Below are 17254 nucleotides of genomic sequence, written 5' to 3' on the forward strand. Positions count from 1 at the left end.
CAAAGCATGGGCTAAAAATCCTTCCGATTGGGTCAGTTTACCCCAGGACCACTGGTGGCTCAGAGGTTAAAGCGTCTGCCTGCAATGCAGGAGACCCAGGTTCGATCCCAGGCTTGGGAAGATCCCCTGGAGAAGGAAATGGCAACCCACTCCAATATTCTTGCCTGGAGAATCCCATGGAGGGAGGAGCCCAGTAGGCCTCAGCCCACGCGGTTACACGACTGAGCTACTTCACTTTCAGTTTCACACAGTTTTCTACAGCCCACAGGGTCGCAAAGAGTCAGACACGACTGAGCTACTTCACTTTCACTTTCACACAGTTTTCAGGTGTAATAATTAGAATAGTCTAGGATCTGGCATAACTTAGAGTCTAGGTCACACCGAAGTAAAAAAACAAAAAACAAAACCAAATCTCAGTAGCTTAAACAACAAAGGTGTAGCTTTTACTCAAACTATATATCCATCCTGACTTGATGAAGGAAGGAGGTGGGATGTTCCAGGTTGTCCTTTCTTTCTTTTTTTTTCACATTGTCCTTTCTTAGGGAGCTAAGTTAACTAAGGCTTTATTATCTTCAACAATACTGGTCTTGAGACTGGGGAAGAGTAAACACTAGATGGACTTATACTTGCAATTAAGTGTTCTACCTGGAAGTGACACATATCACTTCTATCCATAACCCACTATAGACTAGTGACTTTAATTAGTCACATGGTCCATCCAACTACAAGAGTTGGGGTACGTGGCAGGGATGTAATCTCTGTATATGCCTGGAAAGACAGATTGACTCAGCCTAATTAAATTAAATTCTGTAGCTGGAGGTTGGATGGTTATCTAAAAAACAAACAGATAAAAACAAAAACATGGAACTCTATTAATAAGGAAGGAACAAGAATAGATGCTGAATAAGAAACCAACAATGTGAAGTACCTGACATTTTGCCATAATGGGGAAGACAGAAATTTCAGCCATGGAGGCAAGTCATAGGCAAGGATAGTTTGGCTAATTTCATTGGTCTTTAAATCAATCACTTCATTTATTCTTTTGATTGGAAAGATTGACTTTGGCTGTTTAATGAGTGGATGTAGTTGGAATTTTTATGGCTCAAAAGTGACTTAGAATTTTATTGGATTTGGAAGTATGGACTGTTTTTCCATATTTTATTGCTGTAGTTCCTCCCAATGGGGTGTCAAGCTAGCTAGATGTATTGTTTTAGAACTGACAAACAACTAAAGTTTATCTAGTCCAACTTTTTTATTTTGCAGATGACAGAACTAAGGCCCAAATGGGTAAAATGATTAAGGTCACACCTTCTTGCATGTAGCAGTAACAGTGCTGTCTTTTGGATGATTTGCTTCAAAATGGAATCCTCTGAGTAAAATGTAGCTAGAATAACAATTACAAAACAAGATTAAAAATCTGTTTAAAATTTTTTAAAATTTATAAGAAATTTTTCAGGACTGATACTCAGTTGGTCTACATTGGTAGAGATGGAAAATTTTCTAAACTGTTTGGTAAGTAGTTGCTGTGAACCTCCTGAGGGTCTCTTCAACCTTTCTCTCTGATCCCTCCCACCACTGTAATAAGGGGCCCACCTCAAAGGGTTGATTTTAAAATTAAATAATGGAGATAAACAGTTTATCATGGGACCTGGCTCTCAGCAATATTATAACTTGTCTATTATTTTTATTATTGTCATTAATGAAATGGTAGTCAATTTCAAACTAGCTCCTACATGAAAGTTCAGGATTTTGGAAATGTGATGGTATTCAAGTTCATTAACTTTGATCTAGCTAATCTCTTGATACAATAGCTTCTCATGTACTCACTAACTTTCATTTTAATCTTTTCTATTGTCTAATGGTTGACTCCTCCTCACCCCACCTGCAAGACCCCACAAGTTCTGGTTGATGAAAGAATTTAATCTAGGCTGTGAAAAAGAATATAAAGTACTGACAAGGTTCTATTAGTTCTTAGTAAAACATATCATAAAGAATGTTCTGTACAGTGTTTTGTTGAGCAGAACTTGCCTGTAAGTTTTCAGATAGGCAAAGATAGGCCTAATACCTCACTGGTGATGGAGACGTGGAGGTTGTGGAGCAGTTCTACTTGCTCAAGCAAATATCAGACACCAGGCGTGATGAGAGGCAGATGGAGTAAGAAGAGATGGAGGGTCTAGAAGCATAGAGGGAGGCTGGAGCTTATGAGAAATCAGCCTTTGGCAGAGATGTCTACTGGTAGCCAGAGATGTTTAGAATCTTTTGGGGGTATTTTTCTGTCAGAAATTTAACCCAGCAAGAAGGCAGAGTTTCAGTAGTAACCTCTTTTGTAAGAGTAAAAGAAATGTGTTTTTTTAAAAGCTGGAACTGTTGGGAATTTTCTTGAAATTTATTATTGGCCCAGACCTTAATGTGTAAAGATTGGTTCTCAAAAATCAGTTGTTTAACTGATATTTCCAGTTCTGAGGTGGCCATTAAACGCTGGGGAAGTCCTGGAAAGGGCTGTGTTCTGTCAGTGACTGAGATGTCCATTGACTCAACAGAATGCAATCCAAATTGCTAAAGGACTAGTTTCTGAGTATATTTTACAGACAGCAAATTATCTGGTTTGGGCTTCCCTGATGGCTCCACAGTAAAGAATCTGCCTGCCAATGCCGGAGAGGTGGGTTCAGTCCCTGGGTAGGGAAGATCCCCTGGAGAAGGAAATGGCAACCCACTCCAGTATTCTTCCCTGGGAAATGCCATGAAAAGATGAGCCTGGTGGGCTATAGTCCATGGGGTTGCAAAAGAGTCGGACATGATTCAGCCACTAAACAACAAGAAGAAGACAAGAACCATCCTATAAACGTGCAAGAAATTCTGGACAAACATTCTTTGGACAGATTTTTTATTTTTTTGAGCAGAAAGAGGTAGAGAATATAAGTATTTCACTTCCTAGGCTTTTGGAAAGGAAAACTGAAGGCAATATTTAAAAACCCGGGAGTTTTGAGGCAAATGTAAAGGAAAGCTTTGAAACTGGAGATTTTAAAGTTAGACATGCTTGCTGAAGTATTGTTAAAAAGTACTGTTTAAATTAAAAAAGCAGATATCGACCTCACCTCTGACTTCTAAAAAGTACCTAGAGTTTGACTGATAAAACTTTGGCCTTTAATCTATCTTACTATGGCATAAGTCTAAAATTTCTGTTCAATTCCAACAGCTAAAGTATGTAGCCATTATAGCAGACTTTTGTTCAGTTTATTAACTTAGTGCAGAAACCTCTGCAGTAAGTGATAGCAACCACGCATAGGATATATGATGGTTGAATGATGGAATATAAATGCTAAGCTAGAATATAGTTTTGGCTCTGCCAGTATATATTTTTGTGTAACCTTAGATCAGTCACTCTACTTTTTTCTCAAATTTCTCTTCTTACAGGGAGACAATCATAAAAAATGACTGGAAACTACCACTTCACTGAGAGCTTTTTCTTTAAAGGGATTGTTTCCCTATTCTAACTACCTAACAGGATGATGATAAAACTCAGTCGCAAGGTCCAGCAAACCTCTTTCGGAGGAAAATAAACTTCTCGAGGACAGGGAACTTTTTTTTTTTTTTTTTGAATCAGCAGCATCTTATTTGTATTTCTGTAATACAGTTTCCGGACTCTAAAAAGGTGTCAACAAATTTTGTAAATTTATTAATATTATTAGGCAGATTGCAGTCTTGGCAGCCCATCATTTCTGTGATCCTTTCATACTTGGCATCTAAAAGGCCGCCGATCTTCGCTCTGTGATGGGTTCCCAAGGCATTTACTTAAAAATATCCAAGTCTAGAGAAGTCATGCTTGTCTTTAGGGGCACCATTTCGCTTTCTCAAGGTATTGCACCCAGGCTTGCGATCTGGGTCCGGAGGCTACAGGGAAGAGTTCGGTACGGGAAGCTCATCCTCCCGCCCTCCGATTGGCTGACTCGCACTCCACTCACTCGGTTCCTGTCTCTGATTGGCCGTCGTAGCACCCCCTCCTCGGCTCGCGACTACTTTGTGTGCCTGGGCGGCGCGCTCAGCTTCTCCGGCTCAGCTCGCCGTCAGGGCTGGACTGGGCTAGCTCTTCGGCCCACTGCTCTGCATCGCGGGCGCCAGGAATTTTCCCGAGTCCGAGCCGGGTAGGAAGCATCCTAGGGAAAAGCTCCCTCCCCCGCCCCATGTTCTCTTCTCTGTACTGAATAAACTTCCGCCTTGGAAGGGTTGTTGCAGCCGCGGGTCGGGGGGAGAGGCCAGGCACCGAACCCAGGCTCTCATGGGGGAGGGGTCTTTCTGTCCGGGCGAATGTGGAAGACCAGCTCTCACAAGATTAAACCGGGCTTCGCTATTCGCATGGGAGTGCGATGCCATTCTATGATCGTGCTTTGCAAGCTGCAGCGGAGCGGCCAGACCTGCGCTACGGGGGCTGAGCAGCAGCGATCACTCCTAAAAAGTAGCAAGGAGCCTGCTTCATATCTCCAGTACCAGTGGTACTTAAGGGCCGCGGGCTGAACTGGCACGGGCCGATCCGTTTTCCGGCGGTTGAGAATACGGCATTCCCCGGAGGTGGCGCTCCCGGGAGTGGGGAAGCCCGGCTCCGCTCGCGCCTCCTTCAGCCTCTGGCCTTCAAGCGGTAGAGGGCGGCCTACACTCGTGTCGGAGTCGGCGCCCGTGCGCCCAGCCCTGCTGCCCCTGCTAGAAGTCTCCCGGTCCCGCTGTGGCCCGCGGCTCAGCCCGGCAGTCAGACGCTGCGGCTACGCGGTCCACGGGCGCGGCGAGAAGGGGGCGGGGAGAAGCCCTGGCACTGGCGGGGGTCGCGGTAGGAGGCAGTGGCCAGCGCATGCGCGCCTTCTCCCAGAAGCTTGGGACGCTGAGGGGGCGCGCGCTCCCATTCGCGCGGGCACGCTTGCGCTAGCCGAGGCTTCCCCGCCTGCGCTCGCGGTCAGAGCCGCTCCGGCGCGTGCGCGTGTTATCTCCGGTAGACCCGAGTAGCCCGGTTGTCTTCGCTCCAGACCCCCACCCCTCGCCGCCCCCCGGCCGACCCGTCCCCTTCCTCTCCTCGCGGAATGGGGCCGGCGCTGCTCGGGGTCGCGCGCCCGGGACCCGGCTCGCGCTCGGTCTCGCGCTGTCAGCGACTGCCTGGCTCGCGCCGCCTCGCGCTTTCCCTCAGTCAGTGGCGCCGAAGGCTCCGTTAAGCAGCGACGGCGGTGGTTCCTGTTTCCGTTTCTTCCTCTCCCTTCAGTAGGGAGTAGCATCCTCCACCCAGCCACCCCTCCCACTTCCCCACCGCGGGGCAGCTGCGGCTGAGGGCTGTAGCGGCGGCGGCTGCTGGGGAACGGCGGAGACCGCCTCTGCTCCCGCCTCGGGTAAGGGGGCGTTTGGGAGCCGGGCCCCGCGCGCCCCGGGGTCTGGAGGTGGGCAAGCGCGGGATCTCAGGAGGCTCCGGGGAGGTGCCTGCCGGCCGTCGCAGCTCTCTTCCCCCCTGAGGCGACCCCCGGGCCTGTTGCTGCCACTGCTGCTGCTTTTGCAGCGGCTCCGGGGAAAGTGGGGAGGGAGCCCCCGGGACCCTCTGATGGGTGCCTTTGCGGGGGTTGCGGGGGGTGTGGGCCGCGGGCAGGGGACTAGGGACGCCTGCCGCCTCGGCCGGGGCGTGGAGCGGCTCTGCTGCTGCCCTCGGCGTCGCGCATCCTTGGTTAGGGCAGGGGCCGAAACCGAGGAAAGGAGATGGGGGCGGGGGTGGGAGGTGTCCCTCTTCTTCTCTGCTCTTACCTGCCCTTTCGCCAGCACCTCGCTCCCTGGTGTCACAGACTGTGGGGCGGAGCATGCTTGTGCATTAAGGGCTTTCCTGAGGGGTTCTCCGGCAGGAAATCGGGGAGTGGACCCGTGCAAAGATCCGCTCCCGGCGAGGGGACAGTGCCAGGGCAGTTTCACGGCTTGAGTGCCGCTGCACCCTCGTTTAATGTGGAAATGATGAGCTGGCGGCTTTCGAGCTCCAAACTTATTTGGGAAGGTTAAATGAGTTCATAAATATTTATTTATTTAACCTCCAGTTAAAGGAGGTTTGTCCTGCAAGAGTGAGTGGGCTGTCGTGTGCAGCACCTGTTTTTTTTCTCACAGTGGGGATTGCAATATTCAGCCACACATAACGTCAGAGACGCAGTGTATTTCTTAAGTTAAATGGCAGTGTCATGGTTAGAATTTATCCCTGGTGAGCTTTAGCGTTTGAGTGAGGCCTTGGATAGAGCAGGGTGTTATTTCTTATTCGTATGTTTGAGTTAGTTTACAGTTGACTTAATCCAGCTCAAGAGTGTGGAGCTAGGCAAACCAGAATCTCGTATAGAAAAACCCTAAACCTCAAGGTAAGGTAGACTAAATTTCGAGAAAAGTTTTCTCTCAGTTTACAGTTAAACTCATCACAAGTAACTGATTGAACTTTGGCTTGGTTCTCTTTAGAAACTGCAGGCAAGGTTTAATTGCAGTTTTTTGCTTCCTTGTTATTCTTGGGGATAAGTGCATATTTATTTTCTTGATTAACTTTTATTTTTATACATATTTCTTTTAAAGAATCCATCATATAGAAAACTTTTTAGGAGAGAGATTTGCAGCACTATAGAGTTATGCTGAAGTAGTGGAGTAAGTTGTATTCTCTCTTCTTGAAAGTAACTTAAAATTAACCTGAAATCCTATGCTGTATAATAAAGCCTTGTACATTGCTAGCCTTGTGAAATATATCATAAAATGCACATAGTAAATCTTAGTTTGATTTATACCTACTACAATAGTAAGGATAAGGTGGGAATTCAAAGATTTGAAATTATGATTTTATAGCTTAGTATGTAAAAATGCAGGGTGTTAGAAATGAATAGGATTTAAGTAACATAGAAGGGTGGTTTGGAGGCGTGAATTTTCCTTTTCCTGCTTTATAAACTGAGAATTCTACTTAAATTGCTGAACAGCTGGAATGAAAGTTGCATAGATAGCAGAAACAGATGTAAAAATGTGTCTTTGATCAAGTAGTGAGTTAACATGAAGAATATCTTGTGGTTTATTAAGACAGTGATTCAAAATAATTTGCATAAAACATAGCATTATATAGATTGTATTTTAGGATGTTCTTAAATTGAAATAGACACTTGAAGTTGTTTTCCTTCAAGTCAGTTTTGAGACATAGAATTGAAAAACAGTAACTTAGGTTACATTCTGCAGTGTTTGGTTACAAGTTTTAACTAGTTATTTTAAGGCATTGGAGTGTCTTTAAAAGTGGTGAATTTTTAAATCACTAGTGGCTTGGAAAAACTTGTGTTCCTTGTTTATTTTTTTAAGTGCCGTATATCAGTAGGTTGGTCTGGAGGGGGAGCTAGTGCCAAAGCAAAGCATGGCTTAATATATGTCTGAACTTTTTAAAACACCCCAAACCAGATTTTTATGACCAGAAGAAAGAGAAATTTAATTTTTAGTTAAAAGAGTAAGGGAATTGATAATGGATGTTATATCTTATCTGTCCATAGTTACTTGTGGAGTATATATATTGTATATTACAAATTAGTTAGAAGTTTTTTTCGTGATCTGAAAATAAATGCATAAGGTTTGTTTAATTTCTCATTTTAAACCTCTGAAAGTATGTCCCCAAACTTAGGGTATATGATGATAGTTTCTTAACCTTCTTATGCATTGCATGAGAAAGGAAGCAGTATTTGTTAACCCTTTGTGCATGTTGTATCTTCTTAAGTTTTTTCTTTATAATATCTACAGTCCTAAAATTTCAAAAGAGCTTCAAGTAGAGTCTTATAAGAGCAAAGATATCAAGTGTGTAGTAAGCTAGGTATTTATCAAAAGTAGAGGTAATTGCAATAAAAAATGGGTCCTTTAAACATCTGGAGAGCAGGATCCCAAGGTCACTTCTTAACGTCTCTCTCCTGCAATATAATGCAGTGAGTCCAGCTGATCTATGAAATTGAACTTGTGCCTTTGAATATGAAGCAGTAATTTTTTTGGTCTGTGGCACTTTATTTAGGTTTCTGAACTGCAATCAGTTTTGATTTTACTTCTTACGGTTCACATATTCTTCAAATTTGAGGTTAGCATTGATTGTGTATATATTAAAATCAGAATATTTTAGTTTTCTGAGGGTAGTAGTTGGGCTGTTCTCCATTGCTATTCATTGTGTAAATAGAATTTTGGTGGTGGTAAAATAAAAAAGTAGATTCTTTGAAAGGAATGCAAATATCTGTGAGATACAGAATAGTGAGGTGTTTATTGTATTTAAAAAGTTAATGCTATAAATTAATCAGTTTTATAAGATATTCTAGAATATTTTCATATATCTTTTTCATTTCTTTAATGGTTCTTTTTGATTCACTGCACAGTACATTTAGTAAGTCTCTTGGTTTAATTAAATGGTGAATATACCCATTTCATATTATAGCACACTTATAAAAGTAAAAGCATTTTCATTTCATAATCATAAAAGCAAATGTAAAAATAAACATGTAATTAAGTTTCTTTACTTAAAAATAAAACAAAATTGAGATTCTGAGCAACTCTGAAACCAGCATAATTTTTCTACTCAGGCATCAGTACTAGTCCTATTGATACTTTTCAAATGAGATGCCAATCTCCAGTCTTCTGTAGTCAACAGTAGTATTGTAGGTATAGGATTTAGAGGATCAATACCAAGTTTCCCTTGGTTCTCCTGCTGATGATTCTCTGGCTTATATTTCTGTACCATGTAGTATATGGTTTTGCAGTTTGAATTGCTATTGAACTGTACTATTGAATTGTAGCTTGTTATAGTGAAGGAAACATGTCTAAAAGTAAGGAGTAAATTACACCTGATTCTTTTAAAAAAGACCTTTTAAAATTCAGAGCAGAAGAAGGTTATATGGGGATATATATATATTTTATATATATGTATATATATTTCTAACAGATTAGTCTCGAGTCTCAACCTTCCTTTTTCTCTACATTCTACTTTCCTGATTACGTCTCCCCTTCTCCAACCATCCTCCACCATCCTGCAATTTTCTCTTTGGGATAAGTAGGAATCAAAGCAATAAAATGAACCATATCATTCACTTGGCATAGTTTTTTCTTCCTTGATTAAATGACTTTATATCAGCCCGTATAATATTTTAAAGATAAAGCCCATATGGACTTTATGCAATACTGTAGATTTTCCTTTTAATGGAAGAAGAGCAAATAGGGCCTATTGGATTACGCCGTGTATTTCAATACAAGAGTTATTCATGCTCTTTACAGAAAGTAGAGCTATAGAGTTAATTTCATTTACATTTTTTAAGATATAGGCTTTATTTGCTAAAAACCCAATATTACACTCATTTACTACTTTTTAAAAATATCTTTTTGTGATACTTTTTTGTCAGAAGAGAACATGTGAAGAGGAAATGTGCTGAATTTTAAGTTTAAAAAAATTGACAAATTGACAAATAAGGCTAAAACAGGTGTAATTCAGACTTGCCTTTGTTATCGTTCTCTTTTCTTTTGTGTTGGTTCTATAGTATAACTTTTTCATTTAAGCACTGGAATAAAGCTTTGAAGATCACTCCTGAAATGCTCTCCTGTATTTGTTGTACCTAAGAACTTGGGTTTTTTTTGGAAATTAAACTAATTCAGGGATAAACTGAATAAACATGATTTAACATGTTTATGTTAAGAAGATCAGGCTTAATGTTTCTACTTGTCACAGTCTCAGTGCCTGGTAGGTGTAAATAAGGTTCATATTAGAAAATAAATAATAAACTATTGATGTTAATCTTTGATGTAAATGGGACATTAAGCTCATGTTTATTTTAGCATCTCGGTTATGAGAAGTGTTACATCATGTGAGTTGTAAATGCTGTAGCTTTCTGTTTGTAAATGAACAAAAGTGAAGGGAAAATGGAAGATTGTTCTGTTTGATTTACTCCAGATATATAACTAAAATGAACTTGTTTTGTGTCTGTGTAAATCTTATTTTTTTAAAGACTGTTAATGAACCATGAATGTGTTTTAAATTTTTACTAATTTATGACTGGCTGTTTATATCCCTTAGATGAGATAAATGCCATTTAATATGCCTTAATACCTAGAGCCTTAGAATAAATTTGTCTGTAGTAAAAATGGTATTTACAAATCATCAAACTGTAAAAGCATCCCAATGTTATTAAATGAGTTAATATTCCATAAGCTAGCTTTTAAAATCATTTTTATAGTTTTTAAAATTAATTTATTATAATATCTTGATAAATAGTAAAGGTGGGAAAATACAGTTTGTAGCTTTTATATTTCATTCATTGTCTCAGCCTTAGGTAAGCTTGGGACCAGTGAAGGGCGGGAGACTGAGAGAAGGGATGTACTGGTTGATGAACCTGCTTTCTTTAGAGGTGAGGGAGATTGCTTCTTCAGTTTTTTCTACTCCATCTACTCCCTTCATCTCCCTGTTTATCATCTGTCTTCTTTTCCAACAGTGGTGAAAAATGGGGGAGTTTGCCACCTTTGCAGGATTTCTTTTTTATTTTTTCTTAGAGTTCATAGAATATTTTCTGGTAAAACATTAGCTTTTCTGTTAACAATAAGTTTATTATAATGGCTTCATTCTCTTTTGCAGCAGTAGGCAAGAGACTAGAAGAAATTCAGGTTGATGTGGGGTTTAATTATTGAAAGTCACTCAGTTGTGTCCCGATTCTTTGAGACCCCATGGACCATACAGTCTGTGGAATTCTCCAGGCCAGAATACTGGAGTGGGTAGCTGTTCCCTTCTCCAGGGGATCTTCCCAACTCAGGGATGGAACCCTGGTCTCCCACATTGCAGGCGAATTCTTCAACAGCTGAGCCACCAGGGAAGCCCAAGAATACTGGAGTGGGTAGTCTATCCCTTCTCCAGCGGATCTTCCCAATGCAGGAGTTGAACCAGAGTCTCCTGCATTCAGGCGGATTCTTTACCAGCTGAGCTACCAGGGAATCCCAATTCATTATTAATCATTTATTAATGGTTTTGTATAAAAAGGGATATGGGAGGTGTTGGTTCATTTTTAGGAGTCCCTTGTCAGTCATATTATTGTTATGCTTACTACTAAATACTTGGCAGTCCCTTCTTCCATTTCTTGAAATGCAGTCTTATGCCTTCTCTGTTATTTCTGTCTTTGTCTGTGGAGTTTCTAACTACACGGAATTGCTTTTTAGAATGTCTCTTTTACTTCCTTCGTCTGCCTCATTGGAATAATTGAATGTTAAAAACAAAAACAAAAACAAAAAACTAACAAACCCAAACAATAGGAACCTATGTCCATTGAAGAGAACCAGCTCTGAAACAAAAATGGACAGTAAATGTTCTCCTTTCATGGGAGTAGTTTTAGCAGATTTAAGTCAGTTATTGTGGAATAGTCACAAGGAGAAAGTGTATATTTGATGATTAGGGCCCTAGTCATTAGAGATCTGACTGATTCAATTTCTCTAACATATGGAGTTGTACTTGTACCTGAAAGAGATACATTCAGTAGAGATTGTAATTTTTTTGTATGTGTTGAGTTTTGTGAATACTTAATTCAGTCAGTTACCAAATGGCAAAAGGTTGTAATTTTGAGAAAAATCTATTCTTTAAAATTAGAACTTAAGCCAGGGTAAATATTTTGTTTTCTTTTTGCAAGTTTCAAAATTTTCTTTATCTTTTTAAAAAGTTATTGAAATTCTGGGTTTAGAAGGTGGTAATTGAAGCTCTTGAGTCAAAAAGTCTTTCTTTAGCATTGGTGAAATAAGCCTCAGTGGCATGAGAAAGTTAGATTTACTGAGTAATTCTGACTGCTTCCTCTGACATGATTACGGACATCTGGACCTTCACTAGTTAGAATTGTTTGTTTTTAAGATCCAAGCAGTAGATTACCAGCTTGATACTTATAGGTGCAAAGCATTCATAGAATGAATGATATAATGTTATTTTTAATTTGTAAGCAAATGAGGACTATGCTTCTTGTGCTGAGTAGGCTAAAGAGTTGTATACCTAATAAGGATGTACAAATAATAAACTAAGGAAACTTGCTAATATACAGTTAGGAATGGTTCCTCTTATTAGTGCTTATAATGGCACAAATTATAATGGTGAAAATGAAATCAGTGAAAAATTCTGTTTTGGAGCAGTTTGTTAGATAACAGATATAAGAGCACATCCTCTGCCCTATAACTATCTGCATAGGTTCACTTAGAGCCATACAGAATCCTACCTAAAAGGAAATAATGATCAACAACTAAAGTATTTTCGAAGGAAATGTGCAGGTTTTTTTCTGTGTCTACTTGCACAGTGCCTGTCACCTTCTCTTTCCATGTCAAATATAAGGTTAGAAAGTAAGGGATTTAACTTTTGAAAATTGTGAAGGGAAAAGGATCTGAAGTTTGGAAAAATGCTGGTTTCTTCATATTTTAGTACTCCTTTTTGACATAAAATTTTCTGAGAGCTCCACAGTTGTAAAGCTAAAATCTGAGTTCTTTCTTAGTAATATTTTGGATTGCTTTATTGAAGTTTATTGGACAGGGAGGCCTGGCGTGCTGCAGTTCATGGGATCGCTGAGTCGAACACGACTGAGCGACTGAACTGAAATGACTGAAGTTTAATTTATATACCATAAAATTCACCATTCAAATTTTAGTAAATTTATATAGTTGGTGTCTCAGTGGTATAGAATCTGCCTGCCCATGCAGGAGATGTGGTTCAGTTCCTGGGTCGGGAAGACCCCCTGGAGAAGGAAATGGCAACCCACTCCAGTATTCTTGCCTGGAGAATCCCATGGACGGAGGAGCCTGGTGGGCTACAGTCCATGGAGTTGCCAAGAGTCAGACATGACTTGGTGACTAAACAACAATAATATAGTCAGTCATACAACAGTTATCACAATCCAATTTTAGAACATTTTTGCCTTCCAAAAAGCACCCTCTTGCCCGTTTGCCCAACCCCTGTTCCTGCCCTCAGCTGCAGGTGACCACTTGTCTGTATTTTGTCTCTGTAGTTTTGCGATTTATAGAAATTAGACATGAATGGAATCATACCAGTAAAAAGACCAGTAAATGGTCTTTTGTGTCTGGCTCTTTTCATTTAGTATGGATTAAGAACAGATAAAGTAGAAAAGCTTTGAGCTTGGAATCTGGAGACCTGGATAGGAGTGTTATCTCTGACACCCAAAGGTATCAACTTGGGTCAGCCATTTGCCCTCTCTGGGCCTCTGCTTCTCTCTCCATCAAGTGAATTATTTTGATTTTCTTCTATTTTGGTTTTCACACCTTGGTAGACATTCACTGACCTTTCCCTGGAGCATACCTTAACTCTTTCCCTTAACACTTTTTGTCCACGTACCTTTTTTCTGAAGCAAAAACAAGGCTTATGGTCTTAAGAGGTGACTCAGCAATGGATAAATCTGAGACTGCCTTGAAGCATCAGGATGACTGATTAAACCTTTTCTTGGGCATTTTTTAGTTCATGTGTACAACTTTGAGAATACGGATAGTCTTAATTGCTGAGTTAAGACTTTTGAAGAGAATAAAAGCAAAGTTGAATAGTTGTCAGAGGTAGGGCTTTAAAGGTGATGGAAGCTTCTTAGGAACATAGGAAAAAATTATGCTTTTTAGTTGTCTTTTGTTCTGGAAGTAGAAAGTGGAGTAGAGCATTTTTAGTTAAGTTTGAGCCAAGTTGGGCTCCAGGAAGAAGGGCCAAAGGAGATATATGGCTCCTGTTGGGAAGACTGTCCTAGGGCTCATCTGGAGGCAAAGCTGACAGATAACATTGAGGTTCAAATTAGGGAAAAAATATGTATATAGGGAATTAAAAATTAGGGGTGTGCATGTGTATACGTATGTGTAGCAGGTATAGACCACAGACTGAGTAAGCTGGTATCAGGTATATGCCCAGGGTGTAATTTTCAGTATAGTATAGTTAAAGATAGGGTGTTGAAAAACAACTAGCTAAATTCAAAAATGAGAGTGCTGTGACTACTTTTAAATATTCACTAATTTTGACTCTTAGAAACTATCAGAGCTTCTTATATCATCTGCAGTAGTAGGAAGTATGGCTATAAAATGATTGAACCTTTATTTTTATCCAACATAGTACAATGTATGAGTGGTGACCTGCGAAGCAGGCCTTGTAGAGGAGGGGAATGTAGCTGTAAATATATTTTACTAATGGTGTCATTAGAGCAGCATAAAAAAATTTGTTCATGCTTTATGGTCGCACTTTTTGCTTGAAATGGTATATTTATTTTAGATAAATCATCTTATGATAACCAAAAAAATCCCCAAATCAAACCTGTGTTAAATGAAGATATTTCACTTTTGACAGTATTATAAAGGTTGTGTTAAGACTTTAAAGGAGTTCCAAAAGTAGAATCCCAAAGCTTATTGTGCAATGGCAGCATTCTAGGAATAAGTAAAAGCTTTCTAAGGTGACTGGTTTTATGGCAGTAATATTCTTTTGAATATATGCCATACCATGTATTTTTAAATGTCCCACTGAAATTGCGACCTCATGGGCTGTAGCCCACCAGGCTCCTCTGTCCATGGGATTCTCCAGGCAAGAATACTGGAGTGGGTTGCCATTTCCTTCTCCAGGGGATCTTTCCCACCCAGGGATTGAATCCGGGTCTCCTGCATTGTAGGCAGATTGTTTATCATCTAAGCCACCAGGAAAGCCCACATATAATACCTAAATATAAATTATGTAATTGGAAAAATTTCATTGTAAAGGAAGGGGAAACTTCTTTCTATAACTTATGATGCTTCAAAATGTTAAAGATAATCATCATTCATATTTTCATATTTTCCCAGAGAATTTTAATTTTCAATCATAATAATAAGTGAGCAGCTGTCAGAAGGTATAGCCATTTCTACATTTAGAATTCTTTTTCTTTATATGAAAGAAAGTGAAAGTGTTAGTTGCTCAGTCATGTCTGACTCTTTGCAACGCCATGGACTGTAGTCTTTGAGGCTCCTCTGTCCATGGGATTCTCCAGGCAAGAAAACTGGAGTGGGTTGCCATTCCCTTCTCCAGGGGATCTTCCTGACCGAGGGATCAAACTGGGGTCTCCCACATTGCAGGTAGATTCTTAACCATCTGAACCACCAGGGAAATATAGTTCTCTCAAATACTTGTCCTTAAGAAAATAGCTATTAGGGATTTGTTGAATAATCAGGTACTACTTTGATATTTAAGCAAAATAGCAAGCAAGACTAGGAACTACATTAAAGCAATAAAAATGATTAATTTCTAAGTTTTAATAAATTCTTAAAGGATGCTGCAAAATTCTTAACATTTGTTTAACAATTCTTTTCTGACTGACTTCCTACAGGGGCTGTTTCAGACCTTTTCTACCTCTTTCCTAGCCTGTAACGGTATACTGCTCTCAGACTTTGCAGGTTATTTCACTTGCTTTTTTTTTTTTAAAGTGTAAGACAGTTAAGACCATCAAACAGAGGCTTCCTCAGCTTTGCTTTTCTTTATCAGTAAATTGTGTAATTTCCCCTCCCCTGTACCATTTGGTGTCAGGGATGTGTCTGTTAGGCTTTCATGACGACTTCGTGACCACTTGTATCCCAGCTGCTCTTTAGAATGGGGCTTCCCTGGTGGCTCAGTGGTGAAGAATCTGCCTGCAGTGTAGGAGATGCGGGTTTGATCTCTGGATTGGAAAGATCCCCTGGAGAAGGAAATGGCAACCCACTGCAGTATTCTTGCCTGGAAAATGCCATGGACGGAGGAGCCTTGGGGGCTACTGTCCGTGGTGTCACAAAGAACTGAGCATGACTGAGCTACTGAGCACACAAGAGATTAAAAACAAAATTCAGTGTTGAACATTCTGTGACAAGATGAAGCTGTGCTTGTTCAAGTACCTTTAGAATATATAGGTTCATTAAGTTCACTCCTTTATCATTTTAATTTCAGTTTCTCCTAACAGCATCTTTACTGGCCTAAAAAAAAAAAAAGCAACAACAAAATCCCAAACCACTTTTCCTTATTCTTTCTGCCACTTCCTCCATCCCCTGGTGTTATCCACAACCCAGAGAAAAAGCTGTATGTCTCTTGTTTTAATTTTTCTACCTTCTTTTTCATTAAAACTATTCTCCTTGTCTTTATTAATGACCTTCTGAACTGCCGAACAGAGGCATTTCTAGTATTAGTTTTAGCTTTTTAATTCTTCAGATTAGACAGTGTGAACCCCTTCTCCTGATTTTCCTTATAACTCAGTAGTCCTGGTTCTCCTATATATTCTATCAACTCTTCTTTTCATTCACAAGGTCAACTTCTTTATTAATATTAGCCTTATACTTATAGCTAATACTTACATTTATACATATACTTATGTAGCCTTATACATTTTTCTTAATCTAGACTTTTTTCCTTGTAATGTTAACAGTGTTTTTTAGCTTCAGTGAATACCTCTTTCAGACAACTCCCACCCATACAGAAGCTGCTTAACTTCCAGTTTCCAGCTTGAGAGCGCCACCTGTTTGTTATTCCACCAAGGTCAGTGTACTCAGTTCTGAATTTTCCCTCATCCAAAATGTATTATTCTTTCTAACTTCACTTTCTCTATTATTGGCTCATCCCTCTCATTGTCCAAACTTAACTCTGAGTTATCTTTGAATTTCCTTCCCATCAGATCCTTTCCATTGTCAAGCTGTGAATTCTGATACTACAGTGTTTCTGTACTTCATCTGCTCTATTCTGTTTCCTTTTTTTTAACTACAGAAGTTTAAGTTCTCATCACTACTAACATAAATAATTATAATTTTGTAATTGCTGTAATAGAGGGAGAGGAGGAAGAGGCAATTCTACTAGGATGTGATCAGTAGGGAAAGAAAGTGACATTTAAGCTTAGCACCAAAGAATAAGTAGGGAAAGAAAGTGACATTTAAGCTTAGCACCAAAGAATAAGTAGGGAAATTCTAGGCAGGCAAACTGAAGAAAGACATATTCAAAGTTTATTGTATGTTGTCAACTCATAAGACTTTTGCTTTAATCCTTACTGCATGGGGGTGTTTTTCCTGTTGGCACGTGCTGTTGCCTTTCTTCAGATATTGAAGATTCAGAGAGTGAATAATGTAAAGCCAGAGTGACACAAAATAATGTATATCTTATATTACCTAGCTTTGAGTGAGCAGAGTGGTAAAAATGTGAAGGGGTGAAAAGTGAATACCATTTGCACTGATGACTAGAAGCTGTCTTGAAGGTCCCTGGCACTTAGAATGTAAATCTTCAGTGGGCAGCTGTTTTCAGTCT

The 17254-nt window shown here is 40.0% G+C and overlaps 1 protein-coding gene across 6 annotated transcripts in view; it reads left to right on the top strand.

Moving 5' to 3' along the window:
* The first annotated feature begins 4011 nt into the window (after positions 1-4011).
* FUT8 (fucosyltransferase 8) overlaps positions 4012-17254 on the top strand; it is a 314622-nt gene continuing 301379 nt past the window's right edge. For 4 of the 6 annotated variants that reach the window (XM_043472310.1, XM_043472309.1, XM_043472307.1 and 1 more), the window contains exon 1: positions 4012-4142. The gene's annotated coding sequence lies outside the window, so the exon portion shown is untranslated. Of the gene's footprint in view, positions 4143-4806; positions 5367-17254 lie in introns of those variants that run through there. The other 2 variants (XM_043472308.1, XM_043472312.1) reach the window with 1 other exon arrangement.

This window comes from Cervus canadensis, chromosome 6 (assembly GCF_019320065.1).
Source record: "Cervus canadensis isolate Bull #8, Minnesota chromosome 6, ASM1932006v1, whole genome shotgun sequence".
In the NCBI taxonomy this organism is placed as follows: domain Eukaryota; kingdom Metazoa; phylum Chordata; class Mammalia; order Artiodactyla; family Cervidae; genus Cervus; species Cervus canadensis.